General features: G+C 46.0%; 1 protein-coding gene across 1 annotated transcript in view; it reads right to left on the bottom strand.

Moving 5' to 3' along the window:
• The window catches only part of LOC135057230 (collagen alpha-2(IX) chain-like), a 151,984-nt gene that overhangs the window by 110,894 nt on the left and 28,759 nt on the right, over nucleotides 1–12,331 (bottom strand). The window lies entirely within an intron of this gene.

Genomic DNA, 12,331 nt, shown 5'->3' with positions numbered 1-12,331 from the left:
TGTGCTCAGCCCAGTGTGCTGCATCATCTATGTATAATATCTGACTGTGCTCACACAGCTTAATTGTGGGGGAGACTGGGGAGCAGTTATAGGTTATAGCAGGAGCCAGGAGTACATATTAAACAGTGCACACTTTTGCTGCCAGAGTGCCACTGCCAGTGTGACTGACCACTGACCACTGTGACCAGTGACCTGACCACACTGACCACCAGTATAGTATATTGTGATTGAATGTCTGCCTGAAAAAGTACACTCGTCGTGTGACTTGTGTGGTGTTTTTTTATTCTATAAAAATTAAAAAACTCATTCTGCTGACAGACAGTGTCCAGCAGGTCCGTCATTATATAATATATACCTGTCCGGCTGCAGTAGTGATATATATATATTTTTTATATAATTATTTATCATCCAGTCTATACTAGCAGCAGACACAGTACGGTAGTTCACGGCTGTAGCTACCTCTGTGTCGGCACTCGGCAGTCCATCCATAATTGTATACCACCTACCCGTGGTTTTTTCTTTCTTTCTTCTTTATACATACTACATCTCATTATCATCCAGTCTATATTAGCAGCAGACACAGTACAGTACGGTAGTCCACGGCTGTAGCTACCTCTGTGTCGGCACTCGGCAGTCCATCCATAATTGTATACCACCTACCCGTGGTTTTTTTTTTTCATTCTTCTTTATACATACTACATCTCATTATCAACCAGTCTATATTAGCAGCAGACACAGTACGGTAGTTCACGGCTGTAGCTACCTCTGTGTCGGCACTCGGCAGTCCATCCATAATTGTATACCACCTACCCGTGGTTTTTATTTTTCTTTCTTCTTTATACATACTACATCTCATTATCATCCAGTCTATATTAGCAGCAGACACAGAACAGTACGGTAGTCCACGGCTGTAGCTACCTCTGTGTCGGCACTTGGCAGTCCATCCATAATTGTATACCACCTACCCGTGGTTTTTTTTTTCTTTCTTCTTTATACATACTACATCTCATTATCAACCAGTCTATATTAGCAGCAGACACAGTACAGTACGGTAGTCCACGGCTGTAGCTACCTCTGTGTCGGCACTCGGCAGTCCATCCATAATTGTATACCACCTACCCGTGGTTTTTTTTTCTTTCTTCTTTATACATACTACATCTCATTATCAACCAGTCTATATTAGCAGCAGACACAGTATGGTAGTTCACGGCTGTAGCTACCTCTGTGTCGGCACTCGGCAGTCCATCCATAATTGTATACCACCTACCCGTGGTTTTTATTTTTCTTTCTTCTTTATACATACTACATCTCATTATCATCCAGTCTATATTAGCAGCAGACACAGTACAGTACGGTAGTCCACGGCTGTAGCTACCTCTGTGTCGGCACTCGGCAGTCCATCCATAATTGTATACCACCTACCCGTGGTTTTTTTTTTCTTTCTTCTTTATACATACTACATCTCATTATCAACCAGTCTATATTAGCAGCAGACACAGTACGGTAGTTCACGGCTGTAGCTACCTCTGTGTCGGCACTCGGCAGTCCATCCATAATTGTATACCACCTACCCGTGGTTTTTATTTTTCTTTCTTCTTTATACATACTACATCTCGTTATCATCCAGTCTATATTAGCAGCAGACACAGTACAGTACGGTAGTCCACGGCTGTAGCTACCTCTGTGTCGGCACTCGGCAGTCCATCCATAATTGTATACCACCTACCCGTGGTTTTTTTTTCTTTCTTCTTTATACATACTACATCTCATTATCAACCAGTCTATATTAGCAGCAGACACAGTACAGTACGGTAGTCCACGGCTGTAGCTACCTCTGTGTCGGCACTCGGCAGTCCATCCATAATTGTATACCACCTACCCGTGGTTTTTTTTTTCTTTCTTCTTTATACATACTACATCTCATTATCAACCAGTCTATATTAGCAGCAGACACAGTACAGTACGGTAGTCCACGGCTGTAGCTACCTCTGTGTCGGCACTCGGCAGTCCATCCATAATTGTATACTAGTATCCATCCATCTCCATTGTTTACCTGAGGTGCCTTTTAGTTGTGCCTATTAAAATATGGAGAACAAAAATGTTGAGGTTCCAAAATTAGGGAAAGATCAAGATCCACTTCCACCTCGTGCTGAAGCTGCTGCCACTAGTCATGGCCGAGACGATGAAATGCCAGCAACGTCGTCTGCCAAGGCCGATGCCCAATGTCATAGTACAGAGCATGTCAAATCCAAAACACCAAATATCAGTAAAAAAAGGACTCCAAAACCTAAAATAAAATTGTCGGAGGAGAAGCGTAAACTTGCCAATATGCCATTTACCACACGGAGTGGCAAGGAAAGGCTGAGGCCCTGGCCTATGTTCATGGCTAGTGGTTCAGCTTCACATGAGGATGGAAGCACTCAGCCTCTCGCTAGAAAACTGAAAAGACTCAAGCTGGCAAAAGCACCGCAAAGAACTGTGCGTTCTTCGAAATCCCAAATCCACAAGGAGAGTCCAATTGTGTCGGTTGCGATGCCTGACCTTCCCAACACTGGACGTGAAGAGCATGCGCCTTCCACCATTTGCACGCCCCCTGCAAGTGCTGGAAGGAGCACCCGCAGTCCAGTTCCTGATAGTCAGATTGAAGATGTCAGTGTTGAAGTACACCAGGATGAGGAGGATATGGGTGTTGCTGGCGCTGGGGAGGAAATTGACCAGGAGGATTCTGATGGTGAGGTGGTTTGTTTAAGTCAGGCACCCGGGGAGACACCTGTTGTCCGTGGGAGGAATATGGCCACTGACATGCCTGGTGAAAATACCAAAAAAATCAGCTCTTCGGTGTGGAAGTATTTCAACAGAAATGCGGACAACAGGTGTCAAGCCGTGTGTTGCCTTTGTCAAGCTGTAATTAGTAGGGGTAAGGACGTTAACCACCTCGGAACATCCTCCCTTATACGTCACCTGCAGCGCATTCATAATAAGTCAGTGACAAGTTCAAAAACTTTGGGCGACAGCGGAAGCAGTCCACTGACCAGTAAATCCCTTCCTCTTGTAACCAAGCTCACGCAAACCACCCCACCAACTCCCTCAGTGTCAATTTCCTCCTTCCCCAGGAATGCCAATAGTCCTGCAGGCCATGTCACTGGCAATTCTGACGAGTCCTCTCCTGCCTGGGATTCCTCCGATGCATCCTTGCGTGTAACGCCTACTGCTGCTGGCGCTGCTGTTGTTGCTGCTGGGAGTCGATGGTCATCCCAGAGGGGAAGTCGTAAGCCCACTTGTACTACTTCCAGTAAGCAATTGACTGTTCAACAGTCCTTTGCGAGGAAGATGAAATATCACAGCAGTCATCCTGCTGCAAAGCGGATAACTGAGGCCTTGACAACTATGTTGGTGTTAGACGTGCGTCCGGTATCCGCCGTTAGTTCACAGGGAACTAGACAATTTATTGAGGCAGTGTGCCCCCGTTACCAAATACCATCTAGGTTCCACTTCTCTAGGCAGGCGATACCGAGAATGTACACGGACGTCAGAAAAAGACTCACCAGTGTCCTAAAAAATGCAGTTGTACCCAATGTCCACTTAACCACGGACATGTGGACAAGTGGAGCAGGGCAGGGTCAGGACTATATGACTGTGACAGCCCACTGGGTAGATGTATGGACTCCCGCCGCAAGAACAGCAGCGGCGGCACCAGTAGCAGCATCTCGCAAACGCCAACTCTTTCCTAGGCAGGCTACGCTTTGTATCACCGGTTTCCAGAATACGCACACAGCTGAAAACCTCTTACGGCAACTGAGGAAGATCATCGCGGAATGGCTTACCCCAATTGGACTCTCCTGTGGATTTGTGGCATCGGACAACGCCAGCAATATTGTGTGTGCATTAAATATGGGCAAATTCCAGCACGTCCCATGTTTTGCACATACCTTGAATTTGGTGGTGCAGAATTTTTAAAAAAACGACAGGGGCGTGCAAGAGATGCTGTCGGTGGCCAGAAGAATTGCGGGACACTTTCGGCGTACAGGCACCACGTACAGAAGACTGGAGCACCACCAAAAACTACTGAACCTGCCCTGCCATCATCTGAAGCAAGAAGTGGTAACGAGGTGGAATTCAACCCTCTGCTTCAGAGGTTGGAGGAGCAGCAAAAGGCCATTCAAGCCTATACAATTGAGCACGATATAGGAGGTGGAATGCACCTGTCTCAAGCGCAGTGGAGAATGATTTCAACGTTGTGCAAGGTTCTGATGCCCTTTGAACTTGCCACACGTGAAGTCAGTTCAGACACTGCCAGCCTGAGTCAGGTCATTCCCCTCATCAGGCTTTTGCAGAAGAAGCTGGAGACATTGAAGGAGGAGCTAACACGGAGTGATTCCGCTAGGCATGTGGGACTTGTGGATGGAGCCCTTAATTCGCTTAACAAGGATTCACGGGTGGTCAATCTGTTGAAATCAGAGCACTACATTTTGGCCACCGTGCTCGATCCTAGATTTAAAGCCTACCTTGGATCTCTCTTTCCGGCAGACACAAGTCTGCTGGGGTTGAAAGACCTGCTGGTGAGAAAATTGTCAAGTCAAGCGGAACGCGACCTGTCAACATCTCCTCCTTCACATTCTCCCGCAACTGGGGGTGCGAGGAAAAGGCTCAGAATTCCGAGCCCACCCGCTGGCGGTGATGCAGGGCAGTCTGGAGCGACTGCTGATGCTGACATCTGGTCCGGACTGAAGGACCTGACAACGATTACGGACATGTCGTCTACTGTCACTGCATATGATTCTCTCAACATTGAAAGAATGGTGGAGGATTATATGAGTGACCGCATCCAAGTAGGCACGTCACACAGTCCGTACTTATACTGGCAGGAAAAAGAGGCAATTTGGAGGCCCTTGCACAAACTGGCTTTATTCTACCTAAGTTGCCCTCCCACAAGTGTGTACTCCGAAAGAGTGTTTAGTGCCGCCGCTCACCTTGTCAGCAATCGGCGTACGAGGTTACATCCAGAAAATGTGGAGAAGATGATGTTCATTAAAATAAATTATAATCAATTCCTCCGCGGAGACATTGACCAGCAGCAATTGCCTCCACAAAGTACACAGGGAGCTGAGATGGTGGATTCCAGTGGGGACGAATTGATAATCTGTGAGGAGGGGGATGTACACGGTGATATATCGGAGGATGATGATGAGGTGGACATCTTGCCTCTGTAGAGCCAGTTTGTGCAAGGAGAGATTAATTGCTTCTTTTTTGGTGGGGGTCCAAACCAACCCGTCATATCAGTCACAGTCGTGTGGCAGACCCTGGGTGGGAGGGCCCAAGGACAATTCCATCTTGCACCTCTTTTTTCTTTAATTTTTCTTTGCGTCATGTGCTGTTTGGGGAGGGTTTTTTGGAAGGGCCATCCTGCGTGACACTGCAGTGCCACTCCTAGATGGGCCCGGTGTTTGTGTCGGCCACTAGGGTCGCTTATCTTACTCACACAGCTACCTCATTGCGCCTCTTTTTTTCTTTGCGTCATGTGCTGTTTGGGGAGGGTTTTTTGGAAGGGACATCCTGCGTGACACTGCAGTGCCACTCCTAGATGGGCCCGGTGTTTGTGTCGGCCACTAGGGTCGCTTATCTTACTCACACAGCTACCTCATTGCGCCTCTTTTTTTCTTTGCGTCATGTGCTGTTTGGGGAGGGTTTTTTGGAAGGGACATCCTGCGTGACACTGCAGTGACACTCCTAGATGGGCCCGGTGTTTGTGTCGGCCACTAGGGTCGCTTAGCTTAGTCATCCAGCGACCTAGGTGCAAATTTTAGGACTAAAAATATTATTGTGAGGTGTGAGGTATTCAGAATAGACTGAAAATGAGTGTAAATTATGGTTTTTGAGGTTAATAATACTTTTGGATCAAAATGACCCCCAAATTCTATGATTTAAGCTGTTTTTTTAGTGTTTTTTGATAAAAACACCCGAATCCAAAACACACCCGAATCCGACAAAAAAAATTCGGTGAGGTTTTGCCAAAACGCGGTCGAACCCAAAACACGGCCGCGGAACCGAACCCAAAACCAAAACACAAAACCCGAAAAATTTCCGGCGCTCATCTCTAATATACACACATACTGGTATTATACTGCGACCAGCAATCGCCTCAGCCTGGATGTGCAGTGCTGGGGTGGCTTGGTCGGATTCCCTGACTGAAAATATTGATACCCTGGACAGGGACAATATATTATTGATTATAGAGCATTTAAAGGATGCATTTCTATATATGCGAGATGCACAGAGGGATATTTGCACTCTGGCATCAAGAGTAAGTGCGATGTCCATTTCTGCCAGAAGAGGATTATGGACGCGACAGTGGTCAGGGGATGCGGATTCCAAACGGCATATGGAAGTATTGCCGTATAAAGGGGAGGAGTTATTTGGGGTCAGTCTATCGGACCTGGTGGCCACGGCAACGGCTGGAAAATCCACCTTTTTACCCCAAGTCACCTCGCAGCAGAAAAAGATACCGTCTTTTCAGGCTCAGTCCTTTCGTCCCCATAAGGGCAAGCGGGCAAAAGGCCACTCATATCTGCCCCGGGGCAGAGGAAGGGGAAAAAGACTGCAGCAAACAGCCTCTTCCCACGAACAGAAGCCCTCCCCCGCTTCTGCCAAGTCCTCAGCATGACGCTGGGGCCTTACAAGCGGACTCAGGCACGGTGGGGGCCCGTCTCAAGAATTTCAGCGCGCAGTGGGCACACTCGCAAGTGAACCCCTGGATCCTGCAGGTAGTATCTCAGGGGTACAAATTGGAATTCGAGACGTCTCCCCCTCGCCGGTTCCTGAAGTCTGCTTTACCAACGTCTCCCCCCGACAGGGAGGCGGTATTGGAAGCCATTCACAAGCTGTATTCCCAGCAGGTGATAATCAAGGTACCCCTCCTACAACAGGGAAAGGGGTATTATTCCACGCTGTTTGTGGTACCGAAGCCGGACGGCTCGGTGAGACCCATTTTAAATCTGAAATCCTTGAACACTTACATAAAAAGGTTCAAGTTCAAGATGGAGTCACTCAGAGCAGTGATAGCGAACCTGGAAGAAGGGGACTATATGGTGTCTCTGGACATTAAGGATGCTTACCTCCATGTCCCAATTTGCCCTTCTCACCAAGGGTACCTCAGGTTTGTGGTACAGAACTGTCACTATCAGTTTCAGACGCTGCCGTTTGGATTGTCCACGGCACCCCGGGTCTTTACCAAGGTAATGGCCGAAATGATGATTCTTCTTCGAAGAAAAGGCGTCTTAATTATCCCTTACTTGGACGATCTCCTGATAAGGGCAAGGTCCAGAGAACAGTTAGAGGTCGGAGTAGCACTATCTCAAGTAGTACTACGACAGCACGGATGGATTCTAAATATTCCAAAATCGCAGCTGATTCCGACGACACGTCTGCTGTTCCTAGGGATGATTCTGGACACAGTACAGAAAAAGGTGTTTCTCCCGGAGGAGAAAGCCAAGGAGTTATCCGACCTAGTCAGGAACCTCCTAAGACCAGGCCAAGTGTCAGTACATCAATGCACAAGGGTCCTGGGAAAGATGGTGGCTTCTTACGAAGCGATTCCATTCGGCAGATTCCACGCAAGAACTTTTCAGTGGGATCTGCTGGACAAATGGTCCGGATCGCATCTTCAAATGCATCAGCGGATAACCCTGTCTCCAAGGACAAGGGTGTCTCTCCTGTGGTGGTTACAGAGTGCTCATCTCCTAGAGGGCCGCAGATTCGGCATTCAGGATTGGGTCCTGGTGACCACGGATGCCAGCCTGAGAGGCTGGGGAGCAGTCACACAGGGAAGAAATTTCCAGGGCTTGTGGTCAAGCATGGAAACGTCACTTCACATAAATATCCTGGAACTAAGGGCCATTTACAATGCCCTAAGTCAGGCAAGACCTCTGCTTCAGGGTCAGCCGGTGTTGATCCAGTCAGACAACATCACGGCAGTCGCCCACGTAAACAGACAGGGCGGCACAAGAAGCAGGAGGGCAATGATGGAAGTGGCAAGGATTCTTCGCTGGGCGGAGAATCATGTGATAGCACTGTCAGCAGTGTTCATTCCGGGAGTGGACAACTGGGAAGCAGACTTCCTCAGCAGACACGATCTTCACCCGGGGGAATGGGGACTTCACCCAGAAGTCTTCCACATGATTGTGAACTGTTGGGAAAAACCAAAGGTGGACATGATGGCGTCCCGCCTCAACAAAAAACTGGACAGATATTGCGCCAGGTCAAGGGACCCTCAGGCAATAGCTGTGGACGCTCTGGTAACACCGTGGGTGTACCAGTCAGTGTATGTGTTCCCTCCTCTTCCTCTCATACCAAAAGTACTGAGAATCATAAGAAGGAGAGGAGTAAAGACTATACTCGTGGCTCCGGATTGGCCAAGAAGGACTTGGTACCCGGAAATTCAAGAGATGCTCACGGAAGACCCGTGGCCTCTACCTCTAAGAAAGGACCTGCTCCAGCAGGGACCATGTCTGCTCCAAGACTTACCGCGGCTGCGTTTGACGGCATGGCGGTTGAACGCCGGATCCTGAAGGAAAAAGGCATTCCGGATGAAGTCATCCCTACCCTGATCAAAGCCAGGAAGGATGTAACCATACAACATTATCACCGTATTTGGCGTAAATATGTTGCGTGGTGCGAGGCCAGGAAGGCCCCTACAGAGGAATTTCAACTGGATCGTTTCCTGCATTTCCTGCAAACAGGACTGTCTATGGGCCTCAAATTAGGGTCCATTAAGGTTCAAATTTCGGCCCTGTCAATATTCTTCCAAAAAGAACTGGCTTCTGTTCCTGAAGTTCAGACGTTTGTCAAGGGAATACTGCATATACAGCCTCCTTTTGTGCCTCCAGTGGCACCTTGGGATCTCAATGTAGTTTTGGGATTCCTAAAATCACATTGGTTTGAACCACTCACCACTGTGGACTTAAAATATCTCACATGGAAAGTGGTAATGCTGTTAGCCCTGGCTTCAGCCAGGCGTGTCTCAGAATTGGCGGCTTTATCCTATAAAAGCCCTTACCTAATTTTTCATACGGACAGGGCAGAATTGAGGACTTGCCCTCAATTTCTTCCTAAGGTGGTTTCAGCATTTCACTTAAACCAGCCTATTGTGGTGCCTGCGGCTACTAGGGACTTGGAGGATTCCAAGTTGCTGGACGTAGTCAGGGCCCTGAAAATATATGTTTCCAGGACGGCTGGAGTCAGAAAATCTGATTCGCTGTTTATCCTGTATGCACCCAGCAAGCTGGGTGCTCCTGCTTCTAAGCAGACGATTGCTCGTTGGATTTGTAGTACAATTCAGCTTGCACATTCTGTGGCAGGCCTGCCACAGCCAAAATCTGTAAAAGCCCATTCCACACGGAAAGTGGGCTCATCTTGGGCGGCTGCCCGAGGGGTCTCGGCTTTACAACTTTGCCGAGCAGCTACTTGGTCAGGGGCAAACACGTTTGCTAAATTCTACAAATTTGATACCCTGGCTGAGGAGGACCTGGAGTTCTCTCATTCAGTGCTGCAGAGTCATCCGCACTCTCCCGCCCGTTTGGGAGCTTTGGTATAATCCCCATGGTCCTTTCAGAGTCCCCAGCATCCACTAGGACGTTAGAGAAAATAAGAATTTACTTACCGATAATTCTATTTCTCATAGTCCGTAGTGGATGCTGGGCGCCCATCCCAAGTGCGGATTGTCTGCATTACTTGTACATAGTTATTGTTACAAAAATCGGGTTATTGTTGTTGTGAGCCATCTTTTCAGAGGCTCCTTCTGTTATCATGCTGTTAACTGGGTTCAGATCACAAGTTGTACGGTGTGATTGGTGTGGCTGGTATGAGTCTTACCCGGGATTCAAAATCCTTCCTTATTGTGTACGCTCGTCCGGGCACAGTATCCTAACTGAGGCTTGGAGGAGGGTCATAGGGGGAGTAGCCAGTGCACACCAGCTAGTCCTAAAGCTTTTACTTTCTGCCCAGTCTCCTACGGAGCCGCTATTCCCCATGGTCCTTTCGGAGTCCCCAGCATCCACTACGGACTATGAGAAATAGAATTATTGGTAAGTAAATTCTTATTTTAACAATCAAATGACCGTCGGTCTTCACAGAAAATACTCACATAATATCCTTTATAGATTATAAATATATGTATTTTAAATTCACGACATAAAGTAATATATATATTACTTCTTACCACTGAAACCTAATTTTGTCTTCTGAAAAAACAAATCTTTAAAATCCATGCTGGCACCAAGCCAATTAAGACCCGGGAAAAAACAAGGGATGAAGACAAAACATGGTTAAAAAGTAAGATTAAAGGCTTCTATAAGTGCGGGGCCACAAGATGCACAACATGTACACATACATGTAATAAAACCACCACGATATCCCTACCTATAGAAGGGAAAAATATTTTAATTAAAAGTTTCATCAATTGTAACACTAAGTGGGTTGTGTATCTTTTGCAATGTGATTGCCATTTAAAATACGTAGGTAGAACGACTAGGATGTTGAAAACGAGGTTAATGGAGCATAGAAGAAATATCATTAACGGGGTCACTAAACATAGTGTCTCCAGGCATTTTGCTCTTCGACATAATAAAGATCCATCCTCTTTGAGTATTACGGGACTAGAATTCATCCCCAAAACTACTAGGGGGGGTTATAGGTTTACTAGACTATGTAGACAGGAAATATTTTGGACTTTCCAGCTCAATACTCTATTTCCAAGTGGCTTAAATGAAGCACTTGAGTTAAATGCTGTTCTCTAACAATATATAGCAATTTCTAATCGATCTCTATATATGATATATTTATCCACTCTGATAGTTCTCTATATGTGTAGACCTTGTATGCATTTATATGTATTTTTATTGTCGGTTTTTCAGAAAAAATCATGTTCTGTATGAAGAATTATGACCTATTTAGTAATCAGAATAAATTGAGTGCCATAATATTATTTCACCACAAGATGGCACCATACTAATAAATTACTAAATTACATCGTATATGGAAACAGTATAATTCGAAATATATATATTACTTTATGTTGTGAATTTAAAATACATATATTTATAATCTATAAAGGATATTATGTGAGTATTTTCTGTGAAGACCGACGGTCATTTGATTGTTAAAAATATTGAGGTCAACTCCTACTAGGTTTCAATTGGCCCGGATGATCACGTGACAAGGAAATGTTTCTAACTAGTGGGAACCCTTGTGACTGCTCACGTGATGTCCGGTCTTTGGTCATGTGACCGGAACGTGTCGCTTCTCGCGGTCCGTCTCCTGGCAACAGGACGCCGGGCTCGTCGGAGGTCTGGCCAGGTTCCGGTCACGTGACCATGTCGTAAACCAATGAGAGCAAAGTTGCGTTCCACATACAGGAAACGGGTCCCGCGATCATGTGATCGGGAACCGGCTTCTTGTACTATCAACTTCAAAACAAAGGCTTTACAAACATTAAATTATGACTTAGTAGTTCTTAAATTTTCTCACTGTCTGTCACTAAATATGGAAACTGGATATAATTACATTATTAACATGATTTATTTGATTTTAGTTTGTCACACCTGTATTGTATGGGCCATTAGCACTGCTATAAAAAGGGCATCCAGTCACTGTAGTATATCACCTTGAAAAAGCTGTGTGAAACAGCGAAACGCGTCGGTGGAATAGCTGGACTCTGTCTCTTCATCCTCATACAAAACGCCTGGAAGTCTGATATAGGAACCCTTTTCATCTGCGAATTGGACACCTGCACTTATGGACCTGAGCAACAAATTGGACCAAGTAGCATCTTGAACCAAGCCACATAAAGTCACTTCCAACAGCAGTTGGTTTATTCCATTCGCTTACAATTGTTCCTGGACTGTGGCAGCATTTTTGGGGATGAACTGTTTCATTTGAGTACCGGCAAAAAAACTTGCATCATACTAGCTTAAGGAATTTCTCAGTTTCTGCAGTGCTAAGATATGCCCGATTTCAACCACACATATTGTGTTTTAATAATCTGTTGCAACAGTACTTTTTAAATCAATTTATTAAAATTGTTATAGATTTAATATCCAGTTTCCAAGCACTAATTTTTATTTTGTGTTGTTCTATTTGTGGGGCCTAACTAACCCCGGTATATTAGCAGCTCTAAGTAAAGCAGCTCATAACTAGCGCCAAAGGTATTACTTAGTAATCCATTTCTCACGTATCTTTGAAAGGGCCTGATTTGGATTTGTATGCATACCTGATGATTTACGTACAAAACAGATGTTTGTGGGTCTGTGAGTAGGAGCAAGACCCATTCAGTTCATGT

Source organism: Pseudophryne corroboree, chromosome 3 (genome assembly GCF_028390025.1).
Source record: "Pseudophryne corroboree isolate aPseCor3 chromosome 3, aPseCor3.hap2, whole genome shotgun sequence".
In the NCBI taxonomy this organism is placed as follows: Eukaryota; Metazoa; Chordata; class Amphibia; order Anura; family Myobatrachidae; genus Pseudophryne; species Pseudophryne corroboree.
This window is presented reverse-complemented; position numbering and strand designations above follow the sequence as displayed.